Source organism: Lissotriton vulgaris, chromosome 2_1, assembly GCF_964263255.1.
Source record: "Lissotriton vulgaris chromosome 2_1, aLisVul1.2, whole genome shotgun sequence".
Taxonomy (NCBI): domain Eukaryota; kingdom Metazoa; phylum Chordata; class Amphibia; order Caudata; family Salamandridae; genus Lissotriton; species Lissotriton vulgaris.
In genome coordinates, this window is record NC_141687.1 from 298,909,059 (window position 1) to 298,923,774 (window position 14,716).

The following is a 14,716-nucleotide window of genomic DNA, read 5'->3' on the forward strand; positions in this document are numbered from 1 at the left end:
GTTCATCCTACTATGTTCAACTTATAGTAGTAATAGTTACATTGAGAGAGAGACATTTGCCTTATAATTAACAACTCAGACACACAGTTTCAGAATGCACTGAGCATGCTGGGCATGCGGTTACTGAAGGAAGGCGAGGGCCAGAATCCCTGAGCTCTTCTTCTTCGACTTTACACCCAACACATGTAAGCCTGACCTCATTTCTTTTTCTTTGAGTTAACTTCATCCTGGGGAAGAAGTAATCAAAACACTTCATTCTGGTTTAGGTCTGCTTTTGGCCGACAGTATGAATGTAAAATCGTAGGTGTCAAAGAAATCATAGCCATGTGAGAGAATATGGGAGATTTTTTATAGCGCAACCTCGTCAACTCATGACGAGTAGTAGAAATATAATTCAATCTCTCTCTGACCTAGAGTTTAATAGCAGTCCTTTTCCTCCTGAGCCCTCACAGCTTAACCAAATCAAGACTCACTTAGAAAGGACGCCTGATGAGAATAATATCAATCCTGGACACAGAAGGTCCTTTGAGGCTGCAAAAGAACCTCAGGAGACTCCTGATGACCTTAGAGCCAGTGGCATAACGCACAGTGATGTGGCCGACCTGCAGAGTGCTCTGAGTGGGTCCTACGGTCTCCACATTTCAGAGAGTCCCAAGCCTGTGGCTGAATGGGAGCCCTGCAGGGACTGAGGGGTGTGTTACACAAGTCATTGGAGCTGGGGAAATTCACTGGCTTCAGTGAGAGACATGGAGGCCCAGGGGCGGATTGGCAAGGCGGGCATTCGGGAATGGGCCGAAGGGCCGGTGCCTCAGTGCCCTCTGTGGGCCATTTTTTTTCTCCCCTCTCCCAGTCCACAGAGAGTGGACTAGGAAAGGGGAGAAAAAAAAACGGCCCACAGAGTGCACGGAGACAGAGAAAAGGAAAGCAGCCTCGCTGTGCGGCCGGACAGCGATTGTCACCTGTGGCCTCTCTTCACCCCTGCCCTGTCAAGCAATCAAGCAGAGGCTGGGCTGGGGAGGGGTGATTGTTTGCAAGAATCGGCCTCCCTGGGGGCCAGGTGTTTCTCAGGCCTTTGAGCCATTTTCACCTCGGCCCCCTGGCGCCCACGCAGCCCAGAAACGGTGTTAGTCTTAGCACCTCGCCCACAGCCCCTCACATTCAGGGCATAGTGGGCGAGGAAGAATGGGTCTTGCTGTGGGGGCCTGGTGATGTTTTTGTATTTATTTATGCGATTTTATATAGCGCGGACTTTACCCGAAGGTGTCAGAGCGCTTCACACTAGGAACAGCAATAATACATGAGGAGAAAATTATAAGTGGACAAATTACAAAAGCAAACGTTAAGTTACATGAATCAAAAGTGACAATAGTGAGCAACCAAAATACAAGAGGAGCAAACAATACATTACAGGAGGAAAAAGAGATATGTGTGCAGGTTACAAAAGCGTACAAAATACAAGTAGAGGTATAATACTGCAATTAATGGCAGACACTCCAGCACAAGAACAAACGTTACGTAGGCAATGGTGGCACTTGTGCAAGTATCTAAAGCAAACAAAAGTGAGAGGTAGCAAACAGTGTGTTACAAGAGAAAAGTGACTTGTGCAAGTTACAAAAGGGCACGCCCCTTGAATGTGGGCCACGCCCCTTAAATATGGGCCACGCCTCTTGAATGTGGGCCACTTTTTTCGTCAGTGCCCGGGCCGAATTGTGATCCCAATCCGACCCTGTGGAGGCCCTAGATGTAGTCACTGATAGGAATTAAGGGCCTTCTAATTTTCTGACCTTTATTATCCAGCAAAGGGGACTACCTATGCTGAATCAAATCCCAGCCATAAGAAGAAATAATAAGAAAAAGAAAAAAGGGCAGAGATCGATATTACATGTCCTGAGCCCTACTAAAAATGACATCTGAATGAGTGCTGCCTGTAGTTAAGAGTGGAAAGGCCGGAACCCCCCACCGTTTTTCAAACATGAGGAGGCGTCAGTCAGGCTGAGTAAAGGACAGTCTGACAGACATTCTTTATATTTGGGTCAGGCAACAAGGCGCTGTACATGCGCTAAATACGCTGTCGCCTGGCTGCCTGAGCAGACCGTGGGCGGGCTGAAGATTTCACAGCCATGTGGGTGTGGCCTCTGCAGCCGGCAAATCACTGCAAGGTCCTCCCCCTGATGACAAGGGGGTCCATCACTGATAGACTCGGACCTGGGTGCCCTCAGCTTTAAACCCTGAAGTGCCCAGGCCGCTTAGTCACAGAGTGGGGTCAGCAAGTCTCACTGACCCTATCGCACCATGTGACTAGTAAGGGAAGATGAGGAGGTCAGCCAATGAGAAGACACACAGGAACAATGAGGTTTCCTTCCCACCACCTGATGTTACCACTGTGGGCCGATTAGTTTTCTTTACATGTTGGTGTGTGTATATATGAATATATGTGCATTTGTGTGTGCGTGCTCTGACTAGGTGTGTGCTTGTGTATGTCCTGGTGAACGGTGAGTGTACGTGTTTGGGCTTGTGATTGTGATTGAATGGCTGTGAGAGAGTGTGCACGAAGAAGAGTGTATGTGTATGCATGTGTGCGGCCCGCCCACCTGCTCAGGCAAATTAGCGTCCACCACTGCATCTGAGACTCTAAATTACCTTTCATCAAAGATAACCACACAAATAGATTTGTAACAAAATATTTCAACATCCTTAATAAAAAAATTCACAATAAAATTGAACACATCAATGTTCTCTGAAAAAAATACATTTGTTCCATCTCTTAAGGAAAGTTCAGTTGGTCTCTGTTTTGTATTTCTATTACAGACAAACTAAGCACCTTGTCAGATACCTCACAGGTCATGATCGGTCAGAGCAAAAATCAATTACAATTTTTTAGTGGTGCAAAATCAGATGGGTTGCCTGTATATAATGTTCCCGGTGGTAATCACGGTCCTTCAGTAGGTACTGCTATCCAAGTTAACAACCGGGACAGCTGTCATACATAGGGAGCAAATGCAGTGGGGGATCCTCCGCTAAGGCGGTTCCAAAAAGGAACAATAAAATGATAGTAACGCAATGTTATTATCATGTTATTGCTTAGGTGGGGGTGAGGCCGGGCTGGTCAGAGCATGGGGAGGAGCGGTGGGACGATTTGGCTGGCTGTCTTGGGCCAGCCAAACAGTCATGCGCACTTTTCATGTTTTGCACCAGGCTGTATTGCACAGCCTGCGTGGAGAAAATGCACAGCCTCCCAGCCCGTGATCGCCAAACCCCGGCACTCAGACCAATCACAACGTTGCTGTCATGCCGGTGACAGCAGCGTCGTGATTGGCTAAGGGAGTCTGGGAACCTGTGTGCTTCCTTTTTTGTGGAAGGAGGACAGACGACGGAGGAGAGACGGCACTGAAACACAGGTAAGTGTTTTTTTTTCATTCCGCTACCCCTCCTTCCTCTCTCACCACCCCCAGATTGTTAGCAGGCCTGTTGTGACCCACCTTTCTGGCATCATAGGTAATATAAGTTGTAGTCCAGTAGCTACGGCCCAATCTAATCATCTGGGGCCAGATGTACAACCAAGGAATTTGCGAGTCGCAAATTGGTATGTACAACAGTCGGAACTGTGGTCTCCTCGGGGTTTTTTCAATTGAGGAAGATCAGAAAAATAGCACATCTTCTTACAGGCCTGGCTTTAATTCAGACAGTCAGTGCTCTAGTCCTGTCCCATATTGATTTCTCCAATGGCCTCTACTTGGGGGCGCCTATTGGCCAACTTAAAAGATTGCAGTACTTGCAAAATCAAGCTGCGAGACTTATCTGCAAAGTACCTAAGTGGGAATCAATCAGACATGGACTAGAGACCTTGCACTGGCTGCCTGTGGAACAGAGAGCCACTTTCAAGGTGGGTTGCATTGTGTTCAAGGCTCTGGAGGGCAAGGGCCCTATGTTCCTTAGATCACTACTGCGCAAATATACACCTTCGCGCAGTCTGAGATCAATCCACAAAGATCTACTCGAGGTCCCTCGTTTCAAAAAGAAACGTCAAGGAGGCAGCAGTTTTCAATTTTTAGCCTCCTCATTGTGGAATTCCCTCCCCTTGACCCTGCGACATAGCAAGGATCTCCTTGCTTTTAGGAAGGCATTTAAAACTTTTCTTTTTTCCCAGGCCTACTGTAAAAAATAATTGTATTTCTTTTATGCACTGTTATGTTTGATTCTCTCACCAGCGCCAAGAAGCCCCAGGGCGTATGCGCGCTTAACAAATAATAAATAACATAACATAACATAACAGGGTCTGCAACACTGATTGCGATTCCCAATGGAGTCGCAAATTGGATGGCTCATGCATATTAATGAGGCACTCGCAATTTGTGACCCTATTGGGAATGGCTGGCTCTCCCAGGTATGGTGGCCTGCTAGGCTCAGCAGACCTCCATGTCTGGGACGGCTATTAAATTTCCTTAGAGGAAAACAGGATGCATTCAAAAAAAGAAATATGAAACGTTTTCATTTAATTCTTTAAGGGCAGGTAGTGGTCCATGGGACCACTGCCTGCCCCTCAAAAATATTTCCTTTTGCATTTGCAGAGGGGAAGGGGTCCCCTGGGGAGCCCTTCCCTTTGCGACTGCAGTACCACCCTCTTGAAGAGGGCGGTAAATTTCGAATGTTTTGCGACCGTAATTGTGGTTGCAAAACATTCATACATAGGGCGGCGAGTAGCAATTAGGAATGGTTGCCCTTGAAATGCCCCTTCCTAATTGAAAGTCGCTAAATACTATTTTGAGAGTAACACATTTTTGTGACTCGCAAAATAGTGTTAGTTCATGGCCCACAGGGATTTTGCATGCGCAAACAGGTCGCAAACCCATTTACGCATGCAAAATCCTGTCGTACATCTGGCCCCTGGATATTGTAAAAAAAAAAAAACATTTGCCAAAACAGTAGTTGCACATATCAAGTTTGCAAATACATCTACTTTACATATGGTGTAGAAGGGAAAGCTGGGGCCAGGACCCAGGCACCTGCCAACCACAGGGCTTTCCTGCGATAAGCAGCCGAGGCACACTGGAGGTGATATGGGTGATGTTGAATCCAATGTACCGGTAGATTCTGCACCAGTAGGTAACATCCCAAACTAAGTGGATTTTCCTCTACCCAAGACAACCCACAGACGTCCATCCCATGGGACCTAAAAGCGGACATTTGTCCACGAGAAAGAAGACCCAAACCCAGCACAGCTCAGAGCCAGCATGAGATACCGCTCTCTGCTTTAGAGTGCACTGGAATAGGGACAGTCGTTCTCCAAAAGATGGCTGCTCCCTACATGATAGTGTTTGTCACCCCGATGTGATTCAGAGGGAGAATACTTCTTACATGATAGTTCCAGGAAACCTTCTTTTTCAAATCACATCCTCGTGTATATATAATAACGTTTCTGAAGTTATTAACAGGGCAATATCATCCGTCCAATAGGAGCCATTCCAGATCTCCCATGGCAAATCTGAGGACATCCTACAGCGGATTTCCTACTACACAAGGGTATACAAGGTAGCGACAAGCACTACAGTGAGGTTATCATGAAGGAAAATGGGAAGGACAAAGCAACTTCAGATCTGGTCTTGGCAAATACAACTGCCTTTTCTGGGTGGTGCATGGGAATGTCTTGGGTTGCAAACCCTTTATATCCAGAAATATTATGGGGGCACAGAGTAAAACAACTGTTAAGTTTCCTAATGTGGGGAAAACAGTCTGATGAAGAAGCAATGCAGTGGAGATACACAAATAGGTGGATGCTTTGGCAAAATAAAAGTTCAAGTAGCCTCCAGTCATAGAATTTATTGAATCACCAATAACAATCTAGAGCTCAGACAGGCTGAGAGTGACTGGAGCTGGGTGAAAAGTGCTTTAGTACTGTCTTTTAACCAAAGCTCATAGCCACTTTATTAGCACAAGTGCTTAAGAGTAATAATTAGCTGCGGCTCCTCCACTATGGCAGAGAAGTGTCGCCCCACTACTGAAAGGCAGAGATGAAAAATAAAATGAAAATAAAACAATTGTATTATCATTTTACTAGCGGCCCGTCCCGACGTTGTCCGCGTAAAAAAAGGCTAGGCAGCAATGGTTTTAGTATCATTGTACATTCGTCCCACATGATAAGAGCCACATTTTGAAGCAGTGTCTCCAAAGGTCCGTTTTTCTGAATAGAGCATATTGAATCCCTTTCAAGGGAAACTGTTAGATGCAGTTCAAAGGTAGAATGTGCTGTTTTCCCAGCTGTTAGCAAAGTGGCAGCTATTCCAGATGAAGCAACAGCTAGAGCCAAATTCCCAGAAGATCGAACTTTGGCAAGTATGAGGTTGATTAGGTAAGCCTTTCCTGTGCCACCGGGGGCGTCTATGAACAATAGTTTGCCTTGCTTCTTTTCAACACTATCAACTATGGTGTTGTAGGCGAGTTGTTGATCGGGAACTAAGTTAGGCAAGTGTTGAGCAAGGTAGTTATTTAGCTCTGGAATATTGTGTGCGGTAGCTATATTGTGGTATCCAGTTAGGTTAGTTCGGACCGCTGGCGGCAGGCTGAAATCTTGTAAGGACTTCTCGCTTAATAGATACAGTGAGTCTTCAATTTCTATAAGTCCTTGGTTTATGATTTCATTGTTGATAGCAGCCCGTGCCGACGTTGTCCGGGTATGAATTGTTGCCGGCCAGTAGTATAATGTTTTGTAGGATTTCGTTTTGATAGCATTTCTTATCTGTGACAGGCCTGTGAAACGCTCCGATTCACAGTGCACTGCTGATGCACTTAAGAGTGCGCGTTCAGTAGTGTGTGAACTCGAGTTTCCCTACTTTATATTTCTTTGCAATATTATATAGCGCAAACTCGACAACATGGCATGAGCACAATTTACATTACAGAAGAACACATTCATTTGTGGTAGGCACGGGGAGACAAAGCGATTTGCCTGGAATCACAGGATGTTGAGCTGATGCCGAGATTCGAACGTAGCTCCCCAGCTCTAAAGTTCGCAATTCTAGAACTTGTGGCGGGAGGTGTGTCTAAAAGTGTATGTTGGTGCTGGCCATCAATGAGAGAGACCTGTGCATTTTTCAAATGGGTGGTGAAAAAATATGAGCATGTTGCTGGAGATGTGGGCCGCCGTGCCACCAATGTACTTACCGGGGGAGGGTAAACACCGATTATCCAGCAACTTTCTTTCTGCATACCATCACTCTGCATTCTTTCATTACGAAAGTACCATGACTCTGCAATGCCATTATAACGCATGGCATTACATTTTATATGCTTTTACTACACATACATTTACAACAAAATTCGTTGTAAATGCAAGAATGGTAAAAGCATGTTTTTTGTAATGTTTGGATAAGGTAAATATGGGTATAGGGGTATATGTTTTGGGGTACTGAGGTATATGTTTTGGGGTATTTGGGTATTTTAAGGATTCAGATATAGTTTTGGATTATGGGGTAAAGGGGTAGTTTTAGGGTTTAGGGATAGGTATGGGTTTTGCGGTACAGGGGTATTTTTAGGGTTCAGGGCTAGGTTTGGGTTTTGGGGTATAGGGGTATTTTTAGGGTTCAGGGGTAGGTTTGGGTTTTGGGGTACAGGGGTACAGGGGTATTTTAAGGGGTCAGGGCTAGGTTTGGGTTTTGGGGTACAGGGATTTTTAGGGTTCAGAGCTAGGTTTGGGTTTTGGGGTACAGGGGTATTTTGAGGGTTCAGATATAGTTTTGGGTTTTGGGGTATAGGGGTATTTTTAGGGTTCAGGGGTAGGTTTGAGTTTTGGGGTACAGGGGTATTTTAAGGGTTCAGGGCTAGGTTTGGGTTTTGGGGTACAGGGGTATTTTTAGGGTTCAGGGCTAGGTTTGGGTTTTGGGGTACAGGGGTATTTTTAGGGTTCAGGGGTAGGTTTGGGTTTTGGGGTATAGGGGTATTTTTAGGGTTCAGGGCTAGGTTTGTGTTTTGGGGTACAGGGGTATTTTAGGGTTCAGGGGTAGGTTTGGGTTTTGGGGTACAGTGGTATTTTTAGGTTTCAGGGCTAGGTTTGGGGTTTGGGGTACAGGGGTATTTTTAGGGTTCAGGGGTAGGTTTGGGTTTTGAGGTACAGGGGTATTTATAGGGTTCAGGGCTATGTTTGGGTTTTGGGGTATAGGGGTATTTTTAGGGTTTAGGGCTAGGTTTGGGTTTTGGGGTACAGGGGTATTTTTAGGGTTCAGGGGTAGGTTTGGGTGTTGGGGTGCAGGGGTATTTTTAGGGTTCAGGGCTAGGTTTGGGTTTTGGCGTACAGAGGTATTTTAGGGTTCAGGGGTAGGTTTGGGTTTTGGGGTACAGGGGTATTTTTAGGGTTCAGGACTAGGTTTGGGTTTTGAGGTACAGGGGTATTTATAGGGTTCAGGGCTAGGTTTGGGTTTTGGGGAATATGGGTATTTTTAGGGTTTAGGGATAGGTTTGGGTTTTGGGGTACAGGGTATATTTATAGGGTTAAGATGGTTTAGTATTTAAGTGTGTTGGTGTATTTTAAGGAGTAAGAGTGTGTGATGATCATGGGGTTCAGGGGTATTTAAAGGGAACAGGGTGGGATTAGCACACAATATGAGGCATGGCATGAAGGGTGGAACGTACCACACGCCCCCAGTGTTTGTCACGGCCCCCGCACACGCCCTCAGCACACGCCCACAGCACAACGCAGACACACCCACAAGGGACTACTTTGCTGGCACTGTTCTTTTACCTTTTAAATGTATATGGTGGGCGTCTGTATAGCCTATGTCCTTCTGCTGCAACTGCCCTTTCCAACGCTGTATTGGATGTTGTGATTGGTGCTGTGGTTCCTGAGATTACCCGCCTCAAAGGTTTGGGCTCTCTCTTTATATTATTAGTATGGATTTTTCACTGACTCAGCTGAGTTAGCCGAGTCTAGGGGAAGGGGGGGGGGGGGCATATTAGGTCAGCAGTAGCCAGGGAGAAGGAGTGGTGCACATGTTGGTTTGTCTGGCTGTTGTAAACCGGCCAGACCGACATGTGCACTTACATTTCTCCAACCTGAACTGTGTTTCACAGACGGGTGGAGAACAGGTATAGCCTCCCAGGCCCTAACTGAGCTGCATTTCAGTCCACTCAGACCAATCCTGGAGCTTCTGTCATGCTGGGTAATAGCATGAGAGCAGCGTCTGGATTGGGTAGTGAGTCTGGGAGACTGTGACCATGGACTGCTGGTCTTTACCCAAAGGAACTTTGTTTGAGGTAAAAAGACTTCATTTGGGTAAAAAAATCTTATTGTGGGCGCATTGGAAGGAGGTTACCAAACAGAACTGAGCAGCTGTGGTTTGCTTCACAAATTGTTTTGCTTTATTTTTTAGCACAAACCCGTCCTTGTGCCAAATACGGACGCGGGGACACATTTTACACTACAAAAAAGTGCAAAATGCTCAAGCCAACATTTTGAGGTATAACAATTTAGTTTAACGTTTTCGGGTATTTTATTTAATTTGTTCAAAGAAGTTACATGCATTTTATTCAAGCCGAATTTTCACATGCACGTGACGTTTTGAGAAGGTGACAAGGTTTGCAAACATACACAATGTATCACCTTTGCAAAGTTTGGCTGGCGAAATTATAATTTTGCACACAGCTATAACTCACCTACAATATATTCTAGTTCATGTGTAACTAAATGCTACGTTTACCACAATACATATAAAATCAGCGACCAATGCACCAATAAAAGCTTCATATTGGAGTTTATAAATGACAGCCACAAAATGATGAGAATATGCAGAATTTACCCTCAATCCTGTTCCAACATTAAAAGTGCAGTCTTCATCAATCTGCCACACAGTATGCCTGCTTATGAATCAGGCTGGCAGTTCTGAATGCTGCCCAGGGATTTTTGTGACATGTTGAAAAAGCTCTCTCTTCAGTTTTTGATGAAAAGGAGCTTACCAAAATGAAGCAGGATTTCGAAATTAACAAAGTGGTTCTGCTTGGCTAGCACCATGCAAACTCTGGTGAAGATTCTCTTTCTCAAATGTTTACTGTCGGCCAGCATCGCTTCAACTAGGGAATGCGAATTTTTACAACAGGAGAAAGCGTGGAACAAATATCATAGGAGTTTAAACGCAACAAGAGCAAAAGCAGAATGCAACGTGTTCTTGGCCATGCTGAAGGTGAAAGCTCACCGATAGTTCCTGAAGTCTGCCCAAGTGAAACCGCCTCCAGGGACTGCGGCATTTTGCGGCAGAAAAGCAGATTGTGGGCGGCAATCTGCAATATTTTTATTTTCATCCAGTTTTTCCAAATACGAATACATAGCGTGAACATTATGGCTCTACGTGGCCTCGGAACAAAGCAGTCATTTTGAGGCATCAGAAATGCAGAGGAGTTCAACAAATGTATACAGTGATCAGGTGACCGTACATATGTACCATTCCTGCTGATTACCGTATTTACCCTTGCACTGCGCATGAGTTCCACCATAACTAACCACCAGCACAAGAATGATGGGAATCCACAGTGGTAACATGAGAAAAAAACAAAGGTAACTTTGTGACCATGAGTTGTTAGACATTTTATTCGTTCTGCCCGGATTTGTAAACAGCGGTCCTTTAATTACTCTTTAAGGGCACTCCCGCTGTATTTAGCTCCCATTTGTACGTATTTCATCCTAGGCTTCTCTTTGGCAATGAGCTAGTACCCTTGCATTAGTACTGGCGGTTCACTTGAACAGAAACACTGCAGAAGGATATAAGAAGGCACAGGTCTCTCACTAAAAGTCCAGCATTACTCATATACTGTCCGGTAATATGGAATCAAGGGTAACCCTGCTTAGAGTCTCTGCCCTGCCACCTCCTAAACACACACTCCTAACAGCTCTACTGTCCAATCACTCACACCCCTGCAGGCCAACCCAATACCTGGCATCCTGACTTCAGCATGTCCCCAAATACTAACTCATCCATACCTGAGACAGAACCAGTGCACGCCAGCACAACTTACACACATACACATATATATACACACACACGCATCTCCCGCCACCCATGGGGGGTATATTTACAAAAATATTCAGACTGTGGGCAATTCTGCGCTCTAACATTTTTATAATGCAGGGATGTGCCTTATTCATAAAGATATGGCGCACCCACTGCCGGCCCCTCCGCTAAGGTGGAGAGTCCCGCCCCACTGCTCCTCTAACAGTGCAAAAGAATAAGAAAATGATAGTAACAAAAAGTTGTCATTATATTTTTCTTTGTGGGACTCCAGCCACGTGAGGTGGGGCGGGGATGGGCTCGCAGCCGTCAGAGGGAGCAGGAGTGGCTTGCACTCTGTCCCTAAGTGCGCATGACGGCACAGCCAAACAGTCATGCGCACTTGGCATGTTCTCCAGTGGGCTGTGTTGCACAACCTATGGGGAGCATGCCCAAGCTCCCAGGTACCGCCTGAGCGACAATACAGGCTTCTCAGACCAATCATGATGCTGCTCCCGCAGTGTCATGATTGGCTTGGAGAATCTGGTAGGCTGGGTGCTTCCGGTGGCAGAGAGTGAGGACAGAGGCGAGACGTACAGCGGCGGTAAAGAAGGTTAGTTTAATATGATTTTTTTCATGCTTCCCCACTTCCCTTCTGCCACACCACCCTGTACGGAGACAGCTGCCACTAGGTGCACCCCTGTGTTTCCCCTAGCGCTGGCACAAAGAAAGCTGCCTAGTGCCACCGCAGGCACCCTGCCACCATGTGGCAAGGGTACTTGCGCAGCCGGTGCAAATGTTTATGTGGAGGAAGGGACACCTTCCTGCACATTAAAAATCAATAATGGCGATTTGCTCATCTAAGTGTGTTGCAGAATGAACCACACATAGAAAGAGCTAAAATAGAGAAGAAATTAATAATTTCTCCTCGTATCACCATGCTAAGACCAGGTATTCCCGGGCCTTCGTTTTTTAGCGCTGCCTCAGACTTGTAAATCTGGGACAGTATCAAAAAGCAGGCAATGGGTGTTAGGGTGGAATGCCCACTGCAACAACCATTGCACCACCCCCTTTGCTGCAGAAGACTTCGGTGGAACGGGGCAAATTTACACAATGGCGTAAAGCCACGTTATTTTCCATATTTACAAGGTGGCGCTATGCAACTGGAGCATCAAACCATGGATGCTCCAGGGGTGACAGGGGCTTGTTAATATTCCCCACAGTATTTGAGATGGGTGCCTGCGATTATCAGGGTTGTTGTTCATCAACGTAAGGGGTTCTGAGTGACATCCAATAAACAGTGAGAATATCATCTGCTCCTGCATCCCAACAAATATGCAGTGGCAGAGGAGTAACGCGATGCCATATATAACATCGATTGAAAAAAGCTTAATAAAAATCCTGGCCTCCTGCCTGCTCTTGAGATACCAGTCCTCCCCCAAATTGAAAAAAAAAACCCGTACCTGGGTTCCTGCCATCCACCCCCGCCATCGTCTGGACAAAAAAAAATGAAAATTATGAACTGCTCTCCTGCCACCCACCCTCGGTGCCATCAGCGCACTCCCACCCCCTCCCAGTCCGCAGCAGCACTCTACTTTGATACTGACAGCGGCAGCCTGCCCCACGCTGACAGCAGCTCTGTGAGAGACGCCTGTCAGCACAGCTGCATATCTCTCAGGGAGGGCCTGCTGAGGCGCGCGCTAACAGGGGAAAATGGTGGATGGATGGTGCACAGCCTGCGCTCTCCCATCTCCCTCAGTCTGCGGAGACCGAGGTGTGGTAGGAGAAGACGGGTAAGACCATCAACTCCCCTTCTACCACCACCAAACCCCAGGGGCCACCATGCCAATATATATCCTTAATTAAATAATCCTCTGAGGATGGATACATATTTGTGTGGCGGCCCCTGCAGGGATTTGGTGGCCTCCGGCTCTGTTCCACTTCCAAACACCCTGACCCCCACCCCCCCACTCTTCACTGGCCTATGCGCCTGCGTTCCTCCGGGGGCCCCCTACCTACGCTCCCTGGCTACGGCCACCATGAGCCTAGAGCCGCCCCTGTCTGGAGACCCGGGCGAGGCGCAGGGTGGAGGGGAAACGAGGGCTTCCCTGAGTGACATCACAGCAGTGATACCCGCTGTTGTTACGTCACTCCAGTGAATAACAGGATTCTGATCCGGCTGCTCACGCTCAAAGCCTCCTGTGGAAAGCCATATACAACAGCGCAATGGCTGCCGGGCTGCAGTCCACCCTGCAGGATAACTTAGGCTGAGCAACTGATAGTCTGAGAGTTAGTAGTAAAAGTCACCGGGTGCAGCACAATAAGCACAACTGTCTCAGTCGGCCATCATGAGGGAATGGGCTCTGAGCAGAGGTCGAATTAGGCGGGAGCTATTAGATATGACGTTCCAAAGATGTTTTTCGTTTTGTAAAACAGTTCTTATACTTTTTATTACAAAAACACAGGGGCATATTACCAAGCAATAGCGATAATTATCGCTATTGCTTGGTTAGAGACAAAAATTTACCGCTATGCTGCGGCCATTTTTATCGCAAATGCGATAAAATCGGCTGCAATGCATGAATATCGCTGAAAGTCAGCGATATTCATGCATTACCGAGCTAATGCTCTTAGCCATGTTATCCACCTCCCATTGGATAACATGGATAAGAACTGCTCAGGGCAGGTGTTAGCTTTTGGAGATATTCGCGCTTAGCGCGAATATCTCCAAAACTTGGTAATAGGAGATAGCGATGTTAGCGACTGTTTCCAGTCGCTAACATCTTGGCACGCCCACTTTGCATGTCATTAGTGATAAATATCACTGACATGCAAAGTGGGGCCCAAGATGGTCGCTATCTCCTACTAGCTGTCGCTAACTTGTGTTAGCGACAGCTAGGTAATAGGGAGATAATTTTATCTCAGCTTTCTTGGCTTTTAAAGCCAAAAAAGCAGAGATAAACCCCCTTGATAATATGCCCCACAGTTCCTGGACAATTGATTCGGACTCAAGTTGCTTAAGGCTGAAAGGGAAGGAGTGGGGGGTGAGGGGGAGGGGGTAAGTCTCCTGTCCTACTAAAGTGAGAAGAGGGGCAGACAGCTATAGATGACGAAAACAAGCCCTCTCAGTAGGGTGCTTGCTTCCTGGAAGAAATGTAATTATGTACAATAGGTGAATCAGCAAATCCAAAGGCTGCTTGAAAGCCATTATAGGTTTGAATTGAAAGAGTCCTTTGAAGCTTCAGGGTGACACAGTAGAAATTGCATGACCTGTAAGACACCGGACGTTAGATAAGAGCCCATCATGTTTTAATGCACTTCGACCACTGGGTGTGGGATACAGCTCAGTACAGAATGGTTCCAAACTTTGGTCTATTATGATGATTTCTTCCCCACAATAAATATTACAAGAGGACAATGGCACTAGACACATGCATTTGCTGTCACCAACTTTTACAACAACAATCAAACATTACTGGAAAGTTTAGCAGGACTCACTGTAAGGTGCTCCACTGTCCTTTTAGCAGAGGAAAACAGACGTGTGGCATGTCACTATATCTTTTGAACCAATTCCAAAGGTTCTTTAACCCCTTCGCTGCGGCGGCTATTCCGCTGCAGCGCTAAGGGGGTTGGGCACCCGCGCGGCGGCTCCATACTAGTGACGGAACCGCTCCGTCACGGCTCGCGGGCGAGCTGTGCTTGTGACGGAACGGTTCCGTCACGAACCCGCCCGCCCATTAGAGCGTCAG

General features: G+C 46.5%; 1 protein-coding gene across 1 annotated transcript in view; it reads right to left on the reverse strand.

Moving 5' to 3' along the window:
* The window catches only part of DOC2B (double C2 domain beta), a 2,126,151-nt gene that overhangs the window by 319,345 nt on the left and 1,792,090 nt on the right, over positions 1-14,716 (reverse strand). The window lies entirely within an intron of this gene.